The 27,775-nt window shown below is 33.8% G+C and overlaps 1 protein-coding gene and 3 long non-coding RNA genes across 8 annotated transcripts in view; 2 read left to right on the top strand and 2 right to left on the bottom strand.

Moving 5' to 3' along the window:
- LOC141379990 (uncharacterized) overlaps window positions 1-27,775 on the bottom strand; it is a 225,950-nt gene that overhangs the window by 56,817 nt on the left and 141,358 nt on the right. The window contains exon 3 of one of the 3 annotated variants that reach the window (XR_015520052.1): window positions 2,524-2,808. The exons of the other annotated variants lie outside the window; for them this stretch is intronic. This is a non-coding gene — a long non-coding RNA (uncharacterized LOC141379990). Of the gene's footprint in view, window positions 1-2,523; window positions 2,809-27,775 lie in introns of those variants that run through there. 3 annotated transcript variants of the gene reach the window in all.
- Window positions 1-27,775, top strand: part of hcn1 (hyperpolarization activated cyclic nucleotide-gated potassium channel 1) — a 200,515-nt gene that overhangs the window by 37,782 nt on the left and 134,958 nt on the right. The window lies entirely within an intron of this gene.
- On the bottom strand, window positions 4,638-10,408 carry LOC147838784 (uncharacterized). Its single transcript, XR_015520094.1, has 3 exons — window positions 9,143-10,408; window positions 8,610-8,933; window positions 4,638-5,881 (listed from the first exon to the last, which is right to left on the bottom strand). It is a non-coding gene; the product is annotated as an uncharacterized LOC147838784 (long non-coding RNA).
- Window positions 6,195-8,159, top strand: LOC147838785 (uncharacterized). Its single transcript, XR_015520046.1, has 3 exons — window positions 6,195-6,272; window positions 6,869-6,916; window positions 7,772-8,159. It is a non-coding gene; the product is annotated as an uncharacterized LOC147838785 (long non-coding RNA).

Below are 27,775 nucleotides of genomic sequence, written 5' to 3'. Positions count from 1 at the left end.
TTAGTGATGTGAATGCAGAGTTCCGCCAAAATAACTTGAACTACTAAATGTAAAAAAAGTAAGAATTAAAATATGTAACTGAAAAATTCCAGTATATCAGAAGTCTGAAATATTAGCCCCCCTTTGAATTATTAATTTTTTTTATATATATATATTACCCAAATGATGTTTAACAGAGGAAAGGAAATTTCACAGTGTGTCTGATAATATTTTTTCTTCTGGAAAAAGTCTTATATGTTGTATTTCTGCTAGAATATAAGCAGTTTTTAATTTTTTAAACACCATTTTAAACCAAGTTATTAGCCCCATTACGCTAAATGTTTTTTGATTCACTACAGAACAAACCATCGTTATACAATAGCTTGCCTAATTACCCTATCCGGCCTAGTTAACCTATTTAACCTAGTTATGCCTTTAAATGTCACATTAAGCTGTATAGAAGTGTGTATATATATATATATATATATATATATATATATATATATATATATATATATATATATATATATATATATATATATATATATATATATATATAAATTTTTCCTTTTTTTACAATTGCGAGTGGAATTGTTTGGTTACTTTCTTAATTTGTACTTTTAACCTTACATCTACAAGTAAAAAAAATAAAATAAAATGAAGAATTCATGATTGGATATAAACTCCAAAATCTAAGATACATGTGTGAAGAAAATGTGAGTTGGAAACACTCAGTTCTGACCAAAATATGTACTGTGAGAAATAAACAATAAAATTCTGCAATAAAATGTGAACTAACATATTAACTTATACACTTCTCATAAGAAAGAAATGTCTGATTTGTCCTATAAAAGACTCACAATTACAAGAAAGGATGAGCTTGATTGTGAAATGCAAAGTAATTACTTTTTCCATTGCTGTTTATTCCATTCTCCCAGTCGTAATTCCTAACAGTGTATTGACTAAAATTATCAAAAACAAAAGTGATTCCCAATCTATTGTATTTACGTAATTTCCATTCCTATAATTTAATTCCTATTTATAATTAGATAATTACACCCAAAATACCCCAAGAAAAAAAAAATCTATAAATGGCACCCAAAGAGCCAAGGTGAGATTTTACATATTCAAATGAGAGGTTAAAATGTCACCCCTAATTGGCTGAAGGATTGTTTCTATAGATGACTGCTAACAAAAGCCTCTTGAGCCACTGAATAGCCTCATCACTGACTGTGTGTGTGTGTGTGTGTGTGTGTGTGTGTGTGTGTGTGTGTGTGTGTGTGTGTGTGTGTGTGTGTTAGAAAGCTGTCTGCCTTCCTCAGCAGGCTAAAAGCTCTCATCACGCGGAGTGTATATGTGACTGTCTATTTGGACACTGCAGATCTCTTTAACTGGAAGTCTTTATAATGGTTTTGACGTTCAGTGCAGTCCCGAGAATCGGATCAATGTCTGTGGAGGTTTTTTTCTCAAACAGCAATGTACATTAGATATTTTAGAGTATTATTAGAAAAAAGGCCTTTAACACACAAGCTATAATGGCACAAAGCAGTGCCAGACATGATGCAAGTGTTTTTTGCTAGCTTCGGCACAGCGCAGGTATCATTTTCAGGACACTACAGATACTACATTGGATTAATAGTCAAATGATAAGAGATGTGATAATCAAGTTTCAAGATTTTGTTGGGCATTACTTTTAATACAAAATTTGTATGTAGTTAATGTAGTTTATATAGTTAATATTTAATATTAATATTCATGTTAAATAATGTATTTTGTATTTTACAATTAAAATAATACTTTTAATGAACCAATAAAAATATATTTTTGTGGTAATATGACATGGACATTTCTGAAAAGTTTTAATAATATTGAAACCTGTGAATATCATAAAATACCATAACAGATTACCAAAATCCCAATGGTGCACAAAAAATGTAATTTTGATTTGTTTAATTTATATTTTTGTAAATTAATTTTATTTAATTACATTTTTATTGAATTCAATTAAGATGAATTGTTTTATTTGATTTTATTTTTTATAAATAAAATAATGAATAATAATAATTAAAATAAAATAAAATAAAATAAATATGTTTATTAATTTAATTTTAATATGTGTGTGTGTAATAAAAAGATACTTAATAAACAATTAATTTCAATTAAATGAATTTAATTAAAAATAAAATAAATAAAAACATGAAATTAAATTCAGTTAAATTAAAAATAAAATATACAATTTAATTTAAATAAAATAAAAATATATATATATTTTGTATTAATTTAATTTAATTAATTTAAAATTAAATTAAATAGTTTTAATTTAATTTAAATAAACTATATTAAATAAAAAAAATGTAATTTAATTTAATCTCATTTATTTTATTTTTATTCAGAGATTCATGCTCACATGTTACTGACTGAATGCTTTAAGCTCGTACATCTAAAACGTTTTAGAGTTCAATTGCGAATAAATATCTTACTAATCAGGATTACATGTGCAGTTCAGCAGTCATACTTTTAAGAAGATAAATTCCAAGGGCCAGATTGTTTATCATCCAAATGCCTTATTTATTTATTTTTGCCTGCTCTTTAAACTCATGTGTCTTTGCTTAATTAGATTTCTCAAGAGGCTTCTTTTTGTCCGGGCATGCTAATGCAGTTTCTCCCCCTCTTCCTCTCAATTAACAATTAATCTTTGCCCAAAACTGGCCCGCGCTGTACTGTACAGAAGAGCAGGCGAACGCCGGCACCGCAGCTCGCAGGAGGATAAACAAGAACTAGTCGTTCTTTCGCTCATTCACCCATCGCCCCAAAGGAGAACAGCAGATTCTGGGAAAAACCACAGAGAGAGATGGAGAGAGAGAGAGAGAGAGAGAGAGAGAGAGAGAGAGAGAGAGAGAGATGCTGAATCAATCTCTAACCTGAAGCAAATGATTACTCTACTGCTTCATTCTCCAGTGAACTTCGAGCAATGCTGGCAGATTAAAAGAGTTTGCACAAACATGGTTTTGCCCTAAGTGTCGGGTGTCTCACGCTCTGTCTCTTTCGGTATCTTTGCCTGTCTGTCGTCTGCTGCGTGTTTGTTTGTGCACACGTGTATGTCTGATTGAGCCTGACACACTGTAATCACGCACATGCTTATGCATCAGGATCGGTGTACTGTAGATGTCAATGCACAGATTAGATGCATTCACTGAGTGTTGAACATACAGTCAATATCATTTTTCATTGCATGGATTTGGTTTTGCTGCAGCAGTTTTTGATGTTTATTCTAGAATTGTGGGTACATTTTAGTTTAGTTGAGTTTATTTAAAATATGACAGGACAGGGTATTGCAAGCCAATCCCTGACATGCATCAAACACACACTTCAAACAATATTTGAAAAAAATACTTTATATATATATATATATATATATATATGTATGTATGTATGTATGTATGTATATATATATATATGTATGTATATATATATATATATATATATATATATATATATATATATATATATATATAAAACACATAAAGGTCATAAAGGTTTGGAACCACTTGAGGCTGATAAAATATTGAGTAAATTGTTATTATTTTGGGTGAACTGTCCCTTTAAATGCCTTCAGCAGAAGATTTTGGGACCTCATCCAGTAATTCATTATCTTCCTCCTTGGCAAGAAGGTTGCTGGATTATTTTCACCAGAGGTTTGTGTTGTGTGCGTAAGTGTGTGTGAGTGTGTGAATATGCTCCTATTCCAGATCCAATTATTCAAGAATATCCCCTGCTTCAGTGTGCCAGTGAGAACAGACTCCTTTTTTGGAAACTCGACACATTCACTGATTTTAACACAACACAAGATTTGATTTTCAGTGACATTTAAAAAAAAAAGAAAGAAAAAGCGCCATCCTAGGGGTTTTTTTCCTTCGAAGGAACAGCCTGCTGGGGTTTTAGCTCTTTAGTTTTCCTTCACCACCTTAATGCACTCACCCACTTGCTAAGAAACATATGGTGCAGAAATGCTGACTCATCTAAAATCCCATATTTCCTGAATGCTGCCCCCTGTAGGCCAACTGCTGCAGCAAAAGTTCAGTGAGATTACCGCATTATGTCATGTGCAGAACACTGTTAACTAATGCAGATGTGTTTGAGCGCTTGGATTTACAGTCCCAAAGGGATAACTGTTTCGTCATTGCTGAAGTAGATTAATTCAAATTAAAAACGCAGCATTATTTAACAGTGACATTGAGCTCCTTTTAAGCTGTGGCTCTGTTGATTTACACATAGCATTAACTCGCATTGACGTTGTGTCTGCAGGACCACTCTGGATAATGAAGGAGGTACGCAGACTATTTAAGACTGATAATGCCACAGATTAGACTAATCTGTTTTATTTTCAGTAGCTGCTGCTGTTTTTACAGTTGACTTGAGGGTGGACTGAAGTCCTGCTGACACAAACATGAACACTAGGAGATCATGTTAAATGAGGACAATATTGGTAATTACTTTTCTGATGTGCTTTTTGACTCTGTCAGTGTATGCTGAGTTTGCACATGTTGAAATAATGACTTTTTCAACATCAGGTAATATTTTCAACTCATATAATTTTATAATGTGGTGTTATGTATACTATTGTTCATTCTAGTTGAGAAGGAATTAATACTTTGATTCAGCATGGATGCATTAAGATGCACATGTACATTTGATGTGTTTCAAATGAATAGATGGAGCTCAGTGGTTAGCACACTCACCTCACGGCGAAAAGGTCGCTTGTTCAAGTCTCGGCTGCATTTCTGTGTTTACATGTTCTCCCTGTTTTGGCGTGGGTTTCCTCCGGGTGCTCTGGTTTCCCCCACAGTCCAAATACAGGCGCTATAGGTGAATTGAATAAACTAAATTGGCTGTAGTGTATGAGTGTGAATCAGTGTGTATGGATGTTTCACAGTACTGGGTTGCAGATAGAAGGGCATCCATTGTGTAAAACATATGCTGGAATAGTTGGCGGTTCATTCTGCTGTGGCGACCCCTGATGAATAGAGGGACTAAGCCAAAGGAAAACGAAAAAATTACATGTTTTTCTTTTTTTCTTTATATTTATGGAGTTCTGAAAAAAAGTATCACAGTTTTCACAAAAATAAATAGTAAATATTAAAATTAATAATAAGAAAAATGTTTTTAGACAAACAAATTAGCAAATTAAAATGATTTCTGAATGACCGTCTGTGTTACGAGTGCATACACGAAGGTAAAGTTCCAACGACGAGCAAAGGGATATACCGACAGGCAGGGTCAACAGGAGCAAACAGTACAACATAAGTAATCCAGTAGAAAAAAAAAAAAATTAAAGTCAGGCAATAATCAGGGCAGGCAGAAAACACCTCAAAAAAATTACAAAACAATCCAAAAATCAAAACAAAGTAAAATAACAAAAACAAGAACCGGAACAGTGATACAAGGCTAAGCAAACATATTTTGGAGGTGTATATATAGTCCAGGTAATCAGTCCTCATGAGATTCAACTGTGTGATTGTAATCAGTGGTGAACTGGAACTGGTGTGTGTGTGATGTGCATGATGGAATATGTAGTCCAGTGGCAAATGTGATATGTAGAGTGCCCTCTAGTGTGTTTGGTGGGCACTCAACTTGGTGACTGTGACAATATTTCACTGAAGACTGGAAAGATAAGGATAAATAATTTACTTTTGCTATCATAGAAGTTATTTACATTTTAAAATATAAAAACAGTAGAAGAGGATTTAACCAATAAATGACAAAATCGAAATCCTTCATGGTCAGCTCTTCCCCCATAAAAATAAATCCAACACCTATTGGTTGAAACCCATGTGGCTCCTCGCCTGAGTGAGCTAAACAGAATCAGCCTTGTTAATCTCTTTTTTAGCGGCATTTAACAGCACTGTAAAAAGTGCTACACTCACAAAGTTGGTTCTATCTACTTTAAATAATTGCAATCTAGTTAATTTTATTTGTTTTATACCAAAAAAATAAAATTTGCTTCCTCTTTACTTAAAATATATCAGTTTTTATATAACTGTATATTTTAAATAAAACTAATGCAATTTATTTGAGTAGATTTTTGTACGTGGTTATTGTGTAGAATAAATGTTATAAAAGTGAGTTGACACAGACAATTTATTAGAGCAGCTGTCGATGTGGGCAGGTGTTCATAAAACGTGATTTTAATAGTTTGGCGTGACTCCTTTTTCATTGCCCGGGATTCAGCAGGCAGACGCAGCTTCTGCAATGGTCGACATTAACTGCTCCCAGCAGCGGATCTGATTAACACGGTAAGTTGCAAATTTAGCCGAATGATAATTGTAAAGTCATGCAAAACTGCTGTCTTCGCTAGGCAGGTGAGGTTTTAGCTTTGTAAATTGTACTGTAGCCTCAGGTATGTTAACAGTTAGACTGCTCTCACATGGAAAGCTAAGTTGGCTAACGCTAACCAACGCTAGTTTATACTAACGATTAAAAGTGATATTATTGAGAAAAATAGTGAAAGTAGTTTTAAAACACTTAGTAGGTAAAACTAACGTTGCAGAACCGATTAACAAGGTCACTGGTGGGCGGTCGGGGTGTGGGGGTTCAGTTTGTTAGCGCTAACTTAGCTAAAGTTAGCTCACCTAAGTTATAGCAGCACATTAAGGATGGATATTAAATTCAGAAACGTATGCAACAGTTAAGTAGTTTGTGTTTAACGTAAGAGAAAGTATAACTTAAAGTTTGTGTTTTAGAGATTTAGTCCATAAGTTTTTTAATGCTGCATAGTGAATAAATTACAGATTTACAATTTATTTAACTTAAATTACATTTACTACTGATGTTTACAGAACCATTTAAACTGTATGCACCTCATTCTAAAATGCATGTTCTTGGTCTTTAGATACCAAAGTGATTTTGTTACCTGTGGATCTTCAAACTTCACATCCAGGTAAGAAAAACATTAGATACAATTACAGCTATAATTATTTGCAGGTAAGTAAAACATTGGTAAAATTGCAAACAATAGTGGGCTCCATAGAATTAACTTACATTTGATATCTGAAGATTTTTTTTATGTGTGCAACAGTAAAAACAGTAAAAAAATATCCTAATGCAGTTTCTTATTATCTGTCAGTCTTTCAATAAAGCTAACTGATAACACTGAATCACTGAACTGTCATTTGCCAGTGACATTAAATTTGAAGAAAAAGTCAATTAAATGTAGCTTTAGCAAAAATTTAATGTAAACCTTAATGTAATGTGTAAAATGGCAATGTATTTATTTATTTATTTAATAAAATTTGTATTATGACGTGCAAAGTTTGGTGCAAAATGAAGATGACAATTAAATTATAGAATTTGTATTCTATAATTTTCTTATAGCCGTTTTCAAACAGTTTTAATATCTAAATTAAATACACATTCTTATGCTTTATAAGTTGCCAAAATAAACAAAAAAATGTAATACCTAAATTTTAACAATTCTGTGATTGACAGGAAACCACAATGACATGCACTGTTACACTGAGTAAAATCACAGTTTTCTTTAAAATTTGATAACTAAAAACACCTGGAATAATGTAATTACACAACCTCTATAACCTTTTTTTATTTTTAAAATAAAAGTTAGGTAATTTTAACTAAGGTAATTTTTAACTGATAAACTAAGGTGTTTCATCCATGCATCATTCTCACTGGAATTTTGTAACTTTACTTGTAGTTATTTTCTATTTAGTATTTAGCTATTTAATGTTGTTTGGTAGCAACCACCTGAACTCCTGTTTCTTTTTGTCTCTACCAATAGAGTTGTGAGGAATCAGAGGTGCATGCGGCTGCCTACGGGAAAAATTTGCCATCAGCCCAACACAGTTTGGATTATCATAGGACTGTCAGAGGTTTGCCAAACCTGTCAAATGCATGATGGCTCCTGTTTGGACTTACCGATGTCCTCGACTTCAAGTATCCATCAAAACTGTATACATTTAAGATGTATTAGAGACTCTTTGTGGGACTGGACATTATGCATCCAAAATCTTCATCAAAATATGCAAATCTCCTCACTGAGTTGCCTTGGATGATTTCTCAATAGGATCTGGTATTATTAATGTTTTTATTTATGTATTGTGTACGTGTAGCCACATTAATGGCCTATTTTGTAGTCACTATTAAAAGGAACATTGATTGATATTGAATACATGTTATGGTCTTTAATCCATCTTCCCATTCTTATTTAATTGTTATTGACAGGAAAGTCTGTTTATCTGTGTTTACTAGTGTATATTGTGCTTACAATATAGAAACGCCGATTTATTTTCTGAGGTTACAGCCAGAAGTCAATTAAATTCGTTTTAAATGACATATGCATGGTTAATTTTATTTAGATCATTAAGTTCATAATACTTAATTAAAATGAGTACAGTCAACATATAGCAATGTATAAGTAAGTTAAGTTTAACAAAAAAAGTAAGTTTATCTGATTTGAGTAATTTTAGAAATATTATTTGGCTCAACTTAATTTTATTGCATTTGTTTTAAGCAATGTTTTAGTGTTTAAAATACTTAAAAAAGGCTGGAAGTTGAATCAACCTAAAACGTCCGATGCAACCACTTGCCTCACTTTTTATAAGTTAGATCTAAGTAACATTTTTTACAGTGAGACATTTTCAGAGGTCGCCACAGAGAAATGAACCTCCAACTATTCCAGCATTTGTTTTTTTACAGCCCATGCCTTTCCAGCCACTACCCAGTACTGAGAAACACCCATACACACACACAATCATACATTTATTTTATTCAAGTCCCCTATATTTAATGTCTTTGGACTGTGGGGTAAACCAGAGCACCCGGAGGAAACCCACACAAACACGGGGAGAACATGCAAACTCCACACACAAGCACCAACTGGGACTCAAACCAGGAATGTTTTGTTACCAAACATTCATGTATGAAATGTATTCTTATTTAAGCTATTAAAGTTATTATTTCATATTTTCCTTCAGTGGTTTAATTTAAATCAATAACCTGGATAGTAGTATGTTTCAATTCTGTCACATAAACACAGATCTATAACACAAAATATAATGAAAATAAACATGTTTAAAATAAACATGCTGTAAAGACACTCTTCAGAAGAGGGCGGAGCCTTTACAGCTCATTTGCATTTAAAGAGACGCACATAAAAACAGCAAGTCTTTGCTTCCTTAAAAAAGACTATTTAAATCATGCTACTGTATAAGAAATTATCATCTTACTTTTGCGCTTGTAAAGACATGTTGTAAAGCCTTTAAATGAACTGATTAATCCATAGTCTCAACAAAGCAGAGAGGTTCATGAACGATTCTTGGATGTTACAGTGCAAAAGTTGAATCATTATAATGTTTGGTGCTTTAATGTCTTATCGTCAAATGGTTTGTGGAGTTAATGAACTGAGACTTGTCTTTTTACGCAAAGGAATGACTTACATTTGTGTACATTTGTCTGATTATGTTCCCATGGGAGGCTTTCAATTACTACTATTTACTGGAGCTGAAAGGAATAGTATTAGTAATTTACAACTGAGACTACTGTGCCAACCATGCCAATGTGCTAAACTCATGAAGCGCGCTGTCAAGTTGTTCTTTAACTGAACTAAAAGTGGAGTAATCCTTTTAGAATTAAAGGGATCTTCACTCTAGTAGTGTGATTAGGAGATATCAGGCTGAATAAGGTGAGCATGGCAAGGAAACACTGCTAGTTCCTTCTATTGTCCAACATTTGATATATTCATTTCATCATTCATCATTCATTCATTATTCATTTATTATCTTTCAGCTTAGTCTCTATTTCAGAGATCGCCACAGCGGAATGAACCGTCAACTACTCCAGCATATGTTTTATGCAGTGGATGCCCTACCCAGTATTGGGAAACACCGATATACACTCTTGCAGTCACACACACTCATACACTACGGGCAATTTAGGGCATGTCTTTGGACTGTGGGGGACACCAAAGCACCTGGCGGAAATCCACACAAACATGGGGAGAACATGCAAACTCCACACAGAAATGCCAACTGGCCTAGCCGGGACTCAAACCAGCAATCTTCTTGCTGTGAGTCAACAGTGCTAACCACTGAGCCACCGTGACACCCACACAATCATGTGCAAAGAACTATTTCTAAGTCTTGAAGTGAACACAATAACTAAGTTTTAATTAGATTAGCAAAGAATATTGCATAAAACAGTTGCAAATAAAGCACTGGTTCCATCTGTTATTAGAATTTTCAGGAAATCAGTCGAGCAATAAATTGACGTCCCAATTAAAGATGTTTACTAAATTCTCATGCAGTATAACAATAAACTATGTTTTTTTTTTTTAGAAAAAACATCAATCTTTTTTTAGATCCTTTGTAAAAATAAAATATAAAAATGGCTAAAAGAATGGCTTTAATTTATTTGTAATATATATGACTAATTTGTTATAGTGTTTGCTTGTTTATTATTGTTTTATTTATATTTTATTTTACCATTATATTTTATTTTTATTTTATTATATTAGATTTTTGCATGCCTATTTTGTACAAATATCTTATCTACATTTTTATGACCCTGTGTTAGCCTTCCACAGTTGATGCATAGTTTTTAAAGTGTCTTGTCATTCTGTTGTATTCATATTTTTTACTATCTCCAAATAAATAAATGAATAAATAAGTAAACAAATCAAGCCCCATCGTGCTCTTTCGCTTCGTCTCTCACACTAGACATACGCGCTAGAGATGCGCGGATGGGCTATTATTTCATCCGCAACCGCATCATAAAACTCATCATCCGTCCGCCATCCATCCGCACTAACATTTTTGACCAATTTTTAAAACCGCACCCGCCCGCCATCTGCTGACTGAGCTCTTTGTTTGAATGGCTTATTCCTTTTTATTATTAAATGAATGTTTCTTTATTGATTATTAGAAAATAGAGAATGACTTTAATGACATGCAGTTAATCCAAACGTGCAAGTCAAATCCAACATTAATTGACGCTTTGAAGTGACGCTAAACAATACGAGGACGTGTCTTTTCACTTGATTCGATTCCTCGGTCTTTGAGGTTTTTTTTGCGTCCTTCCCTCGCATCCTATAGGGGTGGAAAGACGAGGAAAGAAAGCAAGGGAAGGAAACGAGGATACACAAATAAGAAATGAGAAGCACCCTATAAAGCTCTCAGAATATCAGCAGTGAACTCCGTCTCCAATCGGTGCACAGGGACAAAAATAAATAAATAAATAGCGACGCACTGAATGAAAACGCACTGTACTGTACAATTTTTTTTTTATTATAGTAGCCTAATAGAAAACGCATTTTGACACATCATTTCAACATTCAGACGAGAGCGCCTGGCCTCTAATGCGCCCTGCTGCACTGAAGGAGCACTCGCTCCCAGCACTTGTTGCTGGAATGCATAGAATTCTCTTGGCAAGGTGCTGTAGTCGTAGGAATGACTGGCCTTGTTTCTCCCAAAAGGAAAGTAGATTTTCCTCTGCTGATCCGTCTATTCTTAATTTTGTAGAGGAAGACTTCTGTACTTCATCCAGAATTAGTGTATACGATTCCTCCTCTCATTCTGTAAAGTCAGTCCTAGGCTTTTTCGTTGGTGTGCCAGCTATGTGTACAAAAACAGTACAACCGCCCACCACCCGTCCGAATTTAATTAAAATATTATTTTTCGTCACGTCATCCGCCCGATCCGCGGTTTATCCGCGGCTGTAACCGCCATCCGCGCATCTCTAATACGCGCACCTAGATGCGCACGATCATGCAAAAACCCACCTTTTAAAAGTGACAAAAGCTCTGGACAACTGAAAGCTACTGGCTTTTTTGTACTGTATACCCTATGTGTGTACTCTTGTGTGCGGTTGGAAAATTAGTGAAATTGCCACAGACCTTACCGTCACCCACATTTACAAAATGGATGCGCATCTTGACATCCATTGACATCTTGACATCCATCCAACTTTTTATGCAATATTCCAAAATATGCATACAAAATATGGAAGCATATAAGGAAAAGGATGATTTGTATACATTTGTGTATTTTCAAGGAGGTTTAAAATAGGCTTGTGTATTTCCTCGAGTGCTGACGCCAAATCAATCACACGTTCGTTTCACTTGTGAACCCACTGGTGAAGATAATTGGTCCGTGATGACAGTGGTGTTAGAAAAGGGAACCCAAGGGTAAATCATTCTCTTGCACGTTCATGAAAATCCCAAGCTTGATATCGCCAGTGGATTTTTGCATCAAGACAGAGAGCTTTTAATTAATGGATAAAGACACGCGATATATAGCGAGAGAGCGACACTAAAAACAGGACAGATGCTCTTTAGAGAAAGGAGGGGAGAAAATTCAAATCCTCCTTTAAGAAGTCTTTGCTGTGTTACACTCTCAGGAGAAATTAAGCCTCTTTATTCGTCCTCTTTCATGTTTGTGCGTTCCTCTTTGATGGCGCAAGCGTTTGTGAGTGCCGTCCAGACATGAATTTATAGATCTTGGGAATATGCAATAATCGGTTGCTGCACTGTTTTGCTTTCACTCTGAAATGGTTAACTAAAGCAGATGACACAAACATGAAAAATGAGTTCAGTTCCGATAGTAGTTCAGCACAACAATGTTATATAATTTATACTAGCATTTTAAAATGAAAATGAAAACAAAGAAGCAAAAAAAAAACAAAAAAACATACAAGCAAAAATAAATGAATACCCAATAGTTCCTGATGATATACTGGTCTGTGCAGGAAACTGAACAGTATTAACAGCATAATTACATTGTAAAAAATGCTGGGTTCCACACAATAGCTTCATGTTGTTCCAACACAAACTGATTAAGGTAACTTAATTCGAACTTTAAAAATTTAAGTTGTTTGGACATAAAACAATCAAGAATTGTGATGTTTCAGCTTGTTTAAAATAAGTTGTTTGAACAAGCAGCAAAACATATTTTTTTGAGCGTACCTTTTGAGTGTAATCTAGGCTGTCGGTAAAAGTACTTATAATTTGATGTGTTGATCTGTTTTTATGATGACAGTTGCAAATTTTTCAGTCACAATGACAGAAATGGCCAATCAAATGAAAGTAGGCAGAGATTTACTGTTCTTAAAAGGTATCAAACATTAATTCCAACGCAAATGCTTTAGATTTAACTGGTTAAAATATCACCATACTTTCATTTTTTACTATTTTTTATTTTCAATTTTGAAGGTTTCTGTTTCTCATATCTCTGCTTGAGAAAAAAAAAATCCCAAGAATCTCCATGAACAAGTTAATCTCACTCATTAACATCTTCATCACTAGGTCAAAAGTAGGATTTTACAAATGCATGCACATTCTCTCAATTGGAGCTGGATGGTTTAATTGAGGTGATTTACATGAGCATTTGTCAGTAAACAAATGGTTCTAGTAAAACTAGAACATGCGTTAAGATAAGTTAAGAGTCTAGTAGTACACTGATAGGCTACAAAAAAAAAAGTTTCAAATTTAGTTGAATCGGTCAATAATGACATCAAGATAACCATTCTATGATAATGACATTGTTTGCTTCACATCGCAATGTGGCTTATAAAATTGCAACATAAAATTTATTTTCACTCCAAACTCACCTCAGAACTACAGTCGAGTGTTTGAAATAAATCCTTCTTTGAGATGTTTTTATATTCATGTGTGTATTAGTCACACTAAATCAATAATAATAATAAAAAAAAACTTAAATCTTCCACTATTTTTCCCAGGGGATTTCCAGGGTTTCTTTTAGCGATGGCTGACGTGAAACTGCTGTTTCAATATAATATCATGTTTCTAAACACCTAAACCTGATCCAAAACACCCACGTCACGTGACTAAAGTCATTTGAAACACCCATGTCCCATGACTAAAGTGATTCAAAACACCTAGGTCATATGACTAAAGTGATTAGAAACACCCAGGTCACATGACTAAAGTGATTTGAAAGACCCGGGTCACGTGACTAAAGTGATTCGAAACACCCATATCATGTGACTCAAGTGATTCAAAATATCCAGGTCATGTGACTAAAGTGATTCGAAACACCCATGTCACATGACTAAAGTGATTCGAAACACCCATGTCACGTGACTAAAGTGATTCGAAACACCCAGGTCACATGACTATAGTGATGCGAAACACCCAGGTCACGTAACTAAAGTGTTTCTAAAGACCCATGTCACATGACTTAAGTGATTCAAAACAACCTTATCACATAACTAAAGTGATTCAAAACACCCATGCTATGTGACTAAAGTGATTCAAAACACCCAGGTCATTTGACTAAAGCAATTCAAAGTTTGGTCATTTCAGAAGTGTTTCGAGACCTGGCGAAGCTGCGTCTGATTGACAGGCTCAGGAAACAAAACCTCTATCTCATGTAGCCTAGTGGACCATGCATGTGCACAGAGTAACTGTGCTGCAAATGTCCTGAGTTCAAATCCTGAATTGTACAAATACTCAGACTTTATGTATTTTAATAACGTAAATTTTTTTATGACCCAAATAAGAAATATTTGTTCTCAAAGTGTTCATTCGGATGTCAGACCAATGTTAAAACAAAACAAAACAAATTGCAAGTACACAGTTACAAAAACAAGGTCTATAGTTGCATCACCCTGGATTCGAACCCATTATCTCTGCAGGCTAGTCAGGAACTCTTACCGATTCACTTAATTACTTGAAACCTGTGGCTATAACATGGGCTATAATTCCTTATATGCGTAACTCATTAATTTTTTATTGTTGGCTTGTTCCCTTTATTATTACGGGATCGCCACAGCGTATTGAACCGCCAACTTATCTAGCAAGTTTTTACGCAGCGGATGCCCTTCCAGCCGCAACCCATTTCTGGGAAACTCCACACACATTCACACACACTCATACACTATGGACAATTTAGCCTACCCAATTCACCTGCACCGCATGTTGTCTTTGGACTGTGGGGGAAACTGGAGCACCTGAAGGAAACCCACGCGAAGGCAGGGAGAAGTTGCAAACTCCACACAGAAACGGCAACTGAGCCGAGGTTCGAAACAGCAACCTTCTTGCTGTGAGGTGACAGCACTACCTACTGTGCCACTGCCTTGCCTCATTAGCGTAACTGTCTTTACTAAAGCTGTTCTAGAGCAATACATAAAAATGACCACTATGTGTCACCGTAGAGACGGTTTTGAAACGTTTCGAAGCTTCGACACATTTGTTTCCAGTGTTTCATGAAGCCTCACTCTGCCCACAACTAGTTTCTTCGCACGTATTTAAAGGGGATTGTGGGACCCTGCAAGAGCGCTCTCTGGCCTTCGGAGGATATTAACTACAAATCAAATCGTGCTTCCTTAAAAAGATGTGCTCGACAATCACAGCTTTGCTCAATCGCCTTAAACCAAAGCACTGCAATGAGATTGTTTTGCAATCTCACATGCATTTTTACAGTTTCAGAAAAGTCTCAAATACTTAAGCTGAGATCAAGTTTGCCATTTCACAACCAAAAACCCAAAAAACACAATATTAACACAACTATTTATCATCAAATTCTTTCCAAACTAATCTAGATTTGTGTTACCTCTCCACTTAGGATCCTCTGCCTCTTTCCTTCTCTCTCCATCACGTCCTAATCTGTCCAGACTGCAGCCTCAGAACATGAGCGTTGCTAAATTGCTGCCAAGTCTCTCTATCCACCCTCTTATTTCTCTCTATCTGTTCCCATCACTCTATATTTCATTTACTCATTTGGCAGATGACCTTCAACAGTGGACAGAAGTGCACTGGACTACTTCCTAATGAACTGACATTCTCCACGGAGCCACAGCTCTTTCTTGCTTTCATCCTCACTGACTGCTTGCTTTCCTCCACTGCTAGTATACGGAGTCTGTTTAATTTCCAACTGAGGTGATCTGACGCGCGTTTCCCTAAATCAATAGTCATCTAATGTCACAAGTTCCGTGATTAACAGTATATTTCAATGATCTGGTGTTCCTAAATACATTGCAAACAGCATCATAAAATTGTGTGGTTACCGTTTTTGACTTGTAGTTGGAATCATAGTTTCCTAAGGACTTAAAGGTGCTGTAAAGTGCCGTGAAATGTGCATTTTTTTATTTGATGGTTGCCGTGATCTCAATTCAAACATGAAGACAGGGCGGGACATGTAGTAGCTCCTCCCCTTTTAAAAGGAAACAGCCAATGGGTTTTTGTTTTTATCACATCGTTGCTATTGAGAGTCGCTGAGCTCAAGCGAACGAATATAGGTGCGTTCGACATGAAGCACAGCTGCAGTTGGTGATCAACAAGATTAGCCGAGCGCAGGCATGGGCGGAGTTGAAAACGGAGCCAGACAGCTAGACACTTTGGGGCTCAAAGTTGCAGCAGCCATGATGACCTATCACATGGCGTCATCATCATTTATTTATTTATAACAACAAAAGATTTACTGTACAAATAAAACAGAATACAGTCTCTACAAACTATAGTACATTTTTAAACAATAATTATGATTTATGAATAAGGGGAATGAGAGTGTAATATAAACATACAAATGAAAAGGCCTATTAAATACAGGCAATAAGCACAAATTTTAGGAGTCTAAACACTCCTTTTTAGGCTAATACTTTATGTTTGAATATGCTAAAGGGCTTTACATTTATTTACATTTTTAAATATTAAACTTACTTTAGTGTAAAACCCAAAACAAGGTGTTTTGATTAAGTCTTAAACAATGATTAAGACTATTTTGGATAATGAAAGCATTTTTAAAAAAGCATTTTAATTTAAAAAGATTGAACAAAAGGACATTCCTAAAATAAGTGAGCTACACTTTAAGTAGAAATTTCCCAGAAAGAGCTGGTACATTAATGTCACTTAAGTTTTAAAACTAAGTAATAAAATATAGAAATAAAAATATTTAATCATATAAATGATTTTTTAATTAATTATTAAAATAGTTCTTTAACTTAATTTGTTAAGAAAGCTTTAGGGTGTCAGGATTAATGATGATAATATATAATATATTTTAGTTCAAGTCTGTAAGACTAATTTGAGTTAATGTTTAGGTTATTCACTAAAATATATCATTTAAATCATTAATGAAGCTGAATGCAGTAAATAGTCTTTATAAAGAAGGTCGAAAATAAACCTGTGCAAACAATCTAGCCTTTATAGCCAAATTATTCAACAAAAAATGATTACTGCAGTAAAATATTTGTAGTCTTTTAATGTGCATGATATATACAAGATAGAGAGGGTATGAAAAGTGAACTGTTTGTTTTGAAACTTTTGAATTGGAAGTTGTCCAATAATAAACCCGAAATACACGTGTTGTCATGTGGTGAATCCAGCCATTCGTGTAATTTTGGTGTCGTCATCGCAGTTCCAGCAGTCGCTCTTTAGATGCTGCATGAGCTGATTCAGTCGTCTGATCTCGTAGCGCTGTCGCGGTACTCTGATGCCACATGTGACAGTCACATGGCTTCGGCGCAGGATCAATCCAGACAAAAATTCTAACCAGCATGCACCGCTTTAAGACAGATTTCGATCGATCTGCGCAGCGCTGCATGAAGTCAAACGCACCTAATGCAAAATAAACTAATAAGAAGCATCTTCAAGGGGACAGGACATGTCAGATACTAGAAAGAATTCGATTGGTCAGAAGATTTGATGACAAAGTGAAGTATGTGTAGGTAATGTCTAAAATGGTTGATCTAATTAGGTGGAAGTGACAAACTGCAAGCTTTGGATGTTTATATCTTCGTAATATGATTTTTGTCATTGTTTTAGTAGGGATTATCAACAGTTTTAACCCAAAGAATGACCAGTCTGTCAGATGAAGAAGAGCCGGAGTCAGAGATTCAAATAAATAAATCAAGTTTACTGAAGATAGTTTGCAGTTTCATCAGCAGAAGCCAGCTTCAACACTCGCTTTGAGTTCCTAGGCCGCTCTGCTTACAATCACAAATCAATAACAAATATTCTCTCACATAACGTCATTAACTGCGTCACACATAAAGGTGTTCTAACCTGATTGGTTAAAGCACAGATAAACTAGGAAATTTCCATGTGGGTCCGTGCGTGCAATTCTAAACAATATGTTAAGCATATAAACGTCAGACATCCACTAGGCTGTTTAGAGCTGACTCCAGACCTGTGAAACGGATCCACAATCAAATAGAACACACACACTTGAAGTACAATCTGTATCTAAACTGGTTAAAACTGGTATAATCTACTTTCAGGCAGTTATATCCTTACTACACAAAGTCTATCTTGAATAAAAAGTAGAATCACTTTAAAAGAATTAACCGTAAAAATTGCAAAATCACTTTAGAAATTTTAGATAGTATTAACTCATAGAAATAACTACAGAAACAGTTGGTTCCAGCCCTCAGCCATTCAGTTCCACTCGGGGTCTCCGTGACCTCTGACCTTGTTTGGTGGCTACTGAAAATAGTTACAAAGAGACAGACAAATGCACTGAACATTCTTATATTAAGCAATGTGTTAACATTATTCATTATTCAATAACCATCTTTAATAAAACTAATAAGATACAGGATGATGAGAAAAGGATAAACGTTGATACATGAGGCGGATTGGAAGGTAGAAATCCGAATCCTTCAGTACACAATAAATGATAGATGTCCTTAAGACTAACATACGGATACTAACAGATTTAAAACTTCACGGGACCAAAAAGATCTTGAAATTGATCAAATAAGCAAGCTTGCAAGCAGTGCAATATATAAATATTTATTCCAAACATAAGACATAGTACTAAAGTTATGTTTCTGACAACAGGCTCAGTGGCGTAGGTTGTAAAGTACACAGCAACATGTTTTGATGTGATCGATCATCAACCTAGTTCAATAATATACTCTGCTAAACTCAACCCCCCACCCCCAATAACATATTAACATATCCCCATTAATGTAATTATCAAAGGGATATCAACATAGCTGCAATAATTTTTTAATTTAAAAACAATATACATACCGTTGAAGTTAGAATTATTAGCCCCCCTGAATTATTAAACCTCCTGTTTATTTTTTCCCCCAATTTCTGTTTAACGGAAAGAAAAATTGTTCAACACATTTCTAAACATAATGGTTTTAATATCTCATCTCTCATATCTGATTTATTTTATCATTGTCATGATGACAGTAAATAATATTTGACTAGATATTCTTCAAGACACTTCTATACAGCTTAAAGGGACATTTAAAGGCTCAACTAGTTAGTTAATTAGGTTAACTTGGCAGGTTAGGGCAATTAGGCAAGTTAATGTATAATTATGGTTTGTTCTGTAGACTATCGGAAAAAAATTGCTTAAAGAGGCTAATAACTTTGTCCTTAAAATGGTTTTTATAAAAATGAAAACTGCCTTTATTCTGGCCGAAATAAAACAAATAAGACTTTCTCCAGAAGAAAAAATATTATCAGACATACTGTGAAAATTTCCTTGCTCTGTTAAGCATCATTTGGAAAAAAAATTAAAGAGGGGCTAATAATTGTGGCGTCAACTGTATATATATGTATGCTTATGTGTGTGTGTGTGGGCAATTCATTATAGAATTTTTACATTTCATTTTTTTATATAAATCATATATTACTCTTGATCTAAATTGTTCTCTCTTGATTCTTAATTCTGCAAAAGAATAAAACAGCGAAGCAGTGATTTGATGCAAAGTCATTATTTACAGCAATATTCTGGCAATATCTTAATCAAAAATTGTTTTAACTTGCAAAAGTTATGACTCCAACTGCGATCATGTGATGCAGAAGACTGAGGTAATACGAGTAAATCACAACTTAGAATATTGCTAGATTGTAATAAAATTCCACAATAAAACTAATGTGACCTTGATTAGCATAAAAGAACATGATACAGCTCGAAGAGAAAAAGAATATTCAGATGCAAACATGAGGAGTGTAGGATTGAGTTAAAATCATATATTTTTTTTCTTACCCACATGGCCTTCAGAGGCTGTTTGAACACATGGTTACAAGAGTGCATAAATGTTTGCCAGTAGATTATATAAGTGATCACACATAAGCACATCTAAAAAATTTGAAGATACCATTTGAACATCACATGAGATAAAAAATAGATACATGAATCCGTGTAATCACAGAAGCAGGAAGAGTATATGCAGGCCCAGAGACACCAGAGAGATACACGGAGAAAGAGATGTCAGCTGTTTTTAAATCAATGTGCTTTTAGACTCTTGTGCTGGTATTACACTGACGGGGATCTGTTATTGGAAGAGTACAGCGGGTATGTGTGAGAAAGATATCTGGATGCATTTCTTCTCTCTCTCTCTCTCTCTCTCTCTCTCTCTCTCTCTCTCTCTCTCTCTCTCTCTTCAATTCAATAATTGCTTTAATGTTACAAATATACTGCCAAAGCAGTTCTAAAGTTTACATAGAAATAAAAGAACATACATATATGATAAAAACACAGTAAATAGTAGTACAAAAAGAAAAAAAAGATATATACATACAATAATTAAATAAAAATATAAATAATATATCATATTAGTATTCAATATATCATATTATTATTGAATATTTGATATTATCATTCAATATATCATATTATTATTCAATATATCACATTATAATTCAAAATATCACATTATTATTCAGTACATCTTTTCATACATATCATATTATTCATTTATAACAATAAACATAATGATAGATCTGAACAAATCTATATCTTTCTCTTTCTCTCTCTCTCTCTCTCTCTCTCTCTCTCTCTGTGCGTATAACTTGTATTCCTAACATTGTGGGGACCAAATGTTCCCACATGTATAGCTATACCATATATATATATATATATATATATATATATATATATATATATATATATATATATATATATATATATATATATATATATATATATATATATATATATATACCATATATATCATATTTTGACATTGTGGGGACACTTTTTGGTCCCCTTAAGGAAAATGGCTCATAAATAATTCAAAAATTAAGTATTTTGACAATGCAGATTGTTTGCCATGAGGGTTAGGTTTAGGGGTAGATAAAATATTGTATTAGTATAGCATAAAAATCATTATGTCTACGTGAATTCATTACATTACATTTTATTATTTAGCAGATACTAAATTGCATTGGTGGTGGAAGAGAGGGGCCTTGTTTTGTTCACAGGGGTAGTCCCCATAAAAATAGCTGTACAAATGTATATGTGTGTGTGTGTGTATGTGTGTGAATTATACACTGTATGTAGGCATCTCTCTCTCACTCTCTCTCTCACTTTCTCTCTCTCTCTCTCTCTCTCTCTCTCTCTCTCTGTGTGTGTGTGTGTTTCTCTCCCAGTTGGAATGAATAAGCCAGCATAGCTAAATATGGTCTGTCAGATTAGAGACAGTGCTAGAGGTTAATGAAGTAGCTTCTTTCCTTAAAACGTAACAGAAGGGATTAGTTAGTTGAGCACATTTACATCGCACATACTCAAAAAAATACACAAACCAATAACCTGGCAATGCAAGTAAACTACATTCACAGGACTTCATAAATAAATCAGCTTATTAAAGTGGAATAATTTGTGATTTTACTTTTAAATATTCGATTTGGTATGCTGGTTATCATGTTCAATACATTATTAAAAACAAAGAAACACAAAAACAAAATAAAAATACACAGCAAGAAACAGCACACAAGCAGCTGAGCTTTTATTCTGCCACAGTCTACCACTTCCTGTTATTCTGCTTGTGATCATGTGGAGAAGCAGCAGCGATGTATTATCATACTAAATACATTTGTAATGCTGCTCAGTGCAGTTCATTGCAGTTTAACGTCTTTGGGTTAAACTGCATATATATAAATCTGTTCTGATGTTATTTTGGATCTTTTAATAAACATAATCATACCTATTGTGCCTTTAACACATTTACATGGGCAAAATTGTGTAACCAGCAAAAACCTAGCTGCGACCAATGGATTATGCTAAAGCTGTTTTTAACATGTTTACATGATCAAGTGAGTTGTCAGCTTATGAAGGATAATCATGTTAAGAATGTGCACGTGAACACACTTTACTGACTGCTGACCCCAAGATCTTACTAATCAATTCTGTCTGCACTCATGTAGTCCATTTCTGAGAGTTGCTGGGATTCAGCGGGATTGTGTTAGTAAATTTTGTCTGAATCCCCTAGTCAATTGTGCTACAAGAACAAAAAAAGTTCCTTGATCATAGACTTGATTATACATAGAGATCAGACAGCTCTGGCAGTCTCAGATGCTTTTTTTAGCTGCTGTATGAGGACACGCAAACCACCCAAAACATAAAGAGCAGACATTTTTAGTCTGTTTGAGACGGAGATGTTACCCATTCACTCAGATTTCTCAGGAGCTGAAGGATATATATATATATATATATATATATATATATATATATATATATATATATATATATATATATATATATATATATTATTAATATTTTCTATATGTAGCAATATATTAAGATTATATTAACTATATATTTGCATGCAACAAAATATCACATAGCGGTTTATTTCACTGTGGCGTCGCCTGATTAATAAAGGGACTAAGCGGAAAGGAAAATTAATGAATGAATGAGCATATCACATTTAATATTTTATTATATATTTATGAATTATTGTAAGATTTGGTATATTAAATAAAGTGGTCGCCCACTGAAGCTGACCAGGGCTGTGGCTGGGAGACCACATGAGGAAGCTAGGTTGCTGCCAGAAATGGTGTAAATGAGGCCAATAGGAGGTGTTCAATCTGCCTTCTGTGTGCATCCTAATGCCCCAGTATATTGAGGGGTACTCTATACTGCTCAGTGAGCTTTATCTTTCGGATAAGATGTTAAACCAAGGTCGTGACTCTCTGTAGTCGTAAAAAATCCCTTGATGTTCTTTTCAAAAAAGAGGTAGAGGTGTAACCCCGGCATCCTGGCCAAATTTGCCCACTGTTCTCTGTCCATCATGGCCTCCTAACCATTCCAGTATCACTCTGTCTCCTCTCCACCAATCAGCTGGTGTGTGGTGTGCGGTCTGGTGCAATATGGCTGCCGTCCCGTCATCTAGGTGGATAATGCACACTGGTGGTGAATGAGAAGATTCCCCAAATGTGTAACATGCTTTGAGTGTCCAGAAAAGTGCTATATATATGTAAGGAATTATTATTATTATTATTATTGTTATTATTATTATTATTATTATTACAAACCTTTTGTTAGCATGTTATTTATAATAAACAATTAAAAATACATTGTTTTAAAAATTAAACACACACACACACATGTATACAGTATATATTTGATTATGAGAATGAGGACTAAACGGAAATGTTCTAAAAATGTATAAACTATAATATAAAATAAATAATTACAATAATATATGACAATTAAGTTACTATGAAATATTGTATATTAATTAATGACTGGAGTAAGGCAGATGTTGCAAAAACACTTCTAATTATATTATTCATTATACAAAATAGATATAAAATTAATTAATTAAAGAAATAAATAAAAAACAAATAAATGAATGAATGAATGAATGAATGAATGAATGAATGAAAGAAAGAAAGAAAGAAAGAAAGAAAGAAAGAAAGAAAGAAAGAAAGAAAGAAAGAAAGAAAGAAAGAAAGAAAGAAAGAAAGAAAAATGTCATGCATTATATATGATATGATCACCGGCGTTCGAGCAGGTGCAGATTACTGGAGAACTACAGTTTGGCCACTGAACTGAACTACAACTCCCAGAACTTTTTGCACTCATCACTCCAGCCACAGCTGACAGTCATTTAGAAAGACACAAACAGCTAAAACTCACGATCATTGATTATCTGGACTATTTAAACCACTGACTTTCTCATACACGTTGCCGTGTCTTGTTTCACCTGTAACATTACCAAGCGTTATTTCTGCCTAGCCTTGCAGTGCCTTTTGATCCTTACCTTGATTATTGTTTATGATGATTGCCTCCTGCACCGACTTTTTTGGCTTTGACGACGACTATGCTTCTTGATTACCCTCATGATACTGTTTGCTTCTGTTTTGACCATTGCCTGCCTGACTAAGTTGTAAATAAACTGCATTTGGACCTTCACCTCCATTGTACCTAAACTCCATTGTTACAGAATATTTTTGAATTGTAAGATTGAAGTCTAAAAAAATCAAGTAAATACACAAAAACAGAAAATATATGTAGTTTTGACCATAAAAGCTAAACCTAATTATATAACTATTATTAAAAAGCAATATAATACATTTATTAACTGTATTATTTCATCCATTCTATATATTATAAAAAGTGCACTGTTAATAGATAAAGCTTATTTAAATGATGTATTTATTATTATTATTTGTATTTATTAAATGTATACATTTTTTATAAACATAAATAACTATAAAATATATGCATGTTTAACCTTACATTTGATTTATTTGTTTACAAAAACTCTAACCATCAACTTTTATTCCTCCTGCTTTACAGCATCCTGCGTTTAACCTGCATTTATCTTGTTTTCAAATGCGCTATGATGTAAATAATTGAATATATGTACTTAGTGAAATGTCAAACCTGTAAGATGATCATGGCTGGTCATCATTTCACATCAAACATCACACACTGAATTATGTTAGCCCGGGGGCGATGTTTTACAGGAATCCTCTACGATGTCCCTGTGAGATGAAGGGAATGAATATGCCTTTACGAGCCGCGTGAGGATGTTCATTTGAGTGAATGATCGCAGACGTGCTGAGCGATGTTGTCTGAGATCAGGAGTTTGGCATTTGAATCATGGGAGATCAACTATCTGACACAACCATTAACTGTGGCCTTGATCAATAATTTAACTCTGGTAATTTAGGCTCTATTATTAGGGATAGTGAATGGTGTCTTGGCTGCTTTCTAGGTTGTGGCTATAGTAGGGATGTTGCCAGATGGGAATAACAGCCGTTGAGTAGCGCTTTCTTAGTCTTTCCGTTTAATATGGTGCTTAAAGGAACGCTACACTTTTTTTTGGAAAATAGGTTAATTATCCAACTCACCTAAAGTTAAACGTTTGATATTTACAATTTTACTTTAAATAATACTTTAAATAAATATTCATTTCCAATCTCCGGGTCTGGCAGGAGCACTTTTAGCTTATCATTGAATCGGATTAGACCATTAGCATCTCGACTGAGAAGTAATCAAATATAAAAATATTGTTAATATATTATAAAAGAGTATATAATAAAGAGCATATAGTGTTGGTAGTAAAAAACTATGAATAACTTTATTATTTTATACCATTGTTTTTGTTATTAAATATATGCATGTTATATAAACATAGATAACTATACAATATATACACATTTGACCTTACATTTTATCTCATAAAACTGTATTATACAATTCTTAAATAATTTAACATTTTAACATTCAGCCAATGTCCAGGTCTGGCCGGAGCAATTTTAGCTGAGCTTAGCATAGATCATTGAATCGGATTAGACCATTAGCATCTCGACTAAATAGTAATCAAATTTAAAAATTGTGTAAATATATTGTAAAAAGTATATAGTGTTGTAAATAAAAAAAAATAAATAAATAACTTTATTAAATAATTTATTACTAAATATATATGCATGCCATCTTCTGTTAAAAACTAGCCTAGAGAGTGTCATCTGCTGTTAAAACTAGCCTAGATCACAATCTACTGTTGAAAACAAGCCTAGAGCGCCATCATCTGTTAAAAACTAGCCTAGAGCGCCATCTTTGGTTTAAACAAGCCCAGAGCACCAACTTCTGTTAAAAACTAGCCTAGAGAACCATCAGAAATGTATCTGAATCGATTCAAGAGAGAATAGTAATGCATTTCGAAAATCTCTAAACGCTTTTTTCGGTACAGCTTAAAAGTTGAACAAAATTCCATCAACTCCACAATCTTGCCATTGGACAATCTTTGAGGGAACAAGTGTGTTCCTTTGCCTACAGAAGAAAGGTGACTGTGTGTATTTCCAATTAAAAAAAATAATAAGCACCTACAGATATCTTGCAATATTTAAAATTTAATTAAGCTCACAAAGTCACATACAAAATAAATTAATATTGTTTTATAAGGTGTTTTGCTGGTAAACACACTGTAACTGGTACAATGCACTACTGTTTTAAAAAAATTGCAATGCAGCATCTATTTGGCATCTGTTATTATTTATTGTCTATCTGTTTTTATCTTTTCCCCTTTATTCGAAAGATCTGCAGATCAATTAACATATTGGCAAATGCATATTTCATGCACTGTATTGTGTCCTTTATATTGGACAGTATATGAAAGAATTGAATCGATCCTGCTTTCCCGTAGCTGCATTGCTAATGGCTCATTGTGTAATGGGGACATACAGAATGATACAGTGCATCGATAAAAGCGGGAAGCTTGAAGCGTAGAAGCAGCAGCAAGTTTAATCTTACATACACTGTACAGTGTATCTTTCATCAACAACAGAGTCGGAATAAAATAAATAATATAGAAAAAAGAAAAAACAAGCTAGGCACAGAATTTAGGCTTTGCATTTCTTTTTTCCAGCTGCTTGTCGCTAATGAATGCACACGGAGAAAGGCTGTTTTAACAGAAGCCAGCAGTTTGTGTTGTTGTTTTGTTCCATGTTCTTGTGTTACATCCAAGAATCGATCCGCTCTTGCCTCGGACCATAAATAAGTTCTGTTTAGCATTGAAACATGAGGCCTTGGGCATGATAGGTTTCAGTGTTTGTTTTAGAAAGCTTCCATACAAAGCCAGATTTAAAATAACATACCATGTTAGCTGCTAATGTAACACGGGCCTTTTGTCTCGTGTGATCGATAGGTTGGGAAAGTATCCGTGCTGATTCTCTCATTAGGAAGTCACCATTAGAACATCAAATCAAAGTTCGCTCTGTATACCTAAAAGGCATTATAGTTGTATTGCATGCATGATTAAACAATAATAATATTAATAATAATTTGATGAATAAAGTGATTAAGCTGAAGAAAAATTAAGAAATGAATATTAAATTATGTTTTTGAAGGAAATATAGTTTATAATGTAAGTTATTCCACTGATGGTAAGCTGATTTTTCAGCATCATTACTCCAGTCTTCAATCTCATAGTCATTCAGAAATCATTCTTTTCATATAAATATGGTTTGCTGCTTTTTTTCTATTACGAGCATTTGAAAAATCATAAATGAAAAAAAAAAGCTTCATATTTTTAGTGGAAACTGTGGTACATTTGACCTTTTTGCATTTTTATGAATAGAAATATAGTTAAATTTAAAATAATTAAAAAATAAATAGAATAAATAAAAAACAAACTAATAAAAAAAGAAACAAAGTAAACCAATTAGATAAATAATGAATAGAATCTGTATACCACAAATTACTTCAATTTGTCCTTGATTAATTAAAGTATTCTAAAAAAAGTCATTTTTTTGTAATATGCTTTCAATATTGTAATAATAATAATAATAATAATCATAATAATAATATTCAGTTTTATTTGCACTTATTGAAGAAATGAAGCCTTTTTACATTTAACTTTTTTTTAAATATTCAAAAATAAATATTTATATTGACCTTATTCTAAAATGCGGAAGTGCGCCTGTTTTTGCGATTGTTTGAGAACTTCCAATTCAGTCGCCTATGGGAGAAATGACTAGGAATAACAAACAGGAGAAATCTACTTGCTCTACAAACAAATGTTTGCATGACTATATAGACCAAGTAGAAGAATATAATAAGAAAATATCAGTTTGCAA

The sequence above is a fragment of the Danio rerio genome, chromosome 21 (genome assembly GCF_052040795.2).
Source record: "Danio rerio strain M-AB ecotype USA chromosome 21, GRCz13ab, whole genome shotgun sequence".
Lineage (NCBI taxonomy): Eukaryota > Metazoa > Chordata > Actinopteri > Cypriniformes > Danionidae > Danio > Danio rerio.
The sequence above is the reverse complement of the archived record's forward strand: the minus strand, read 5'-3'. Positions and strand labels throughout refer to the sequence as shown.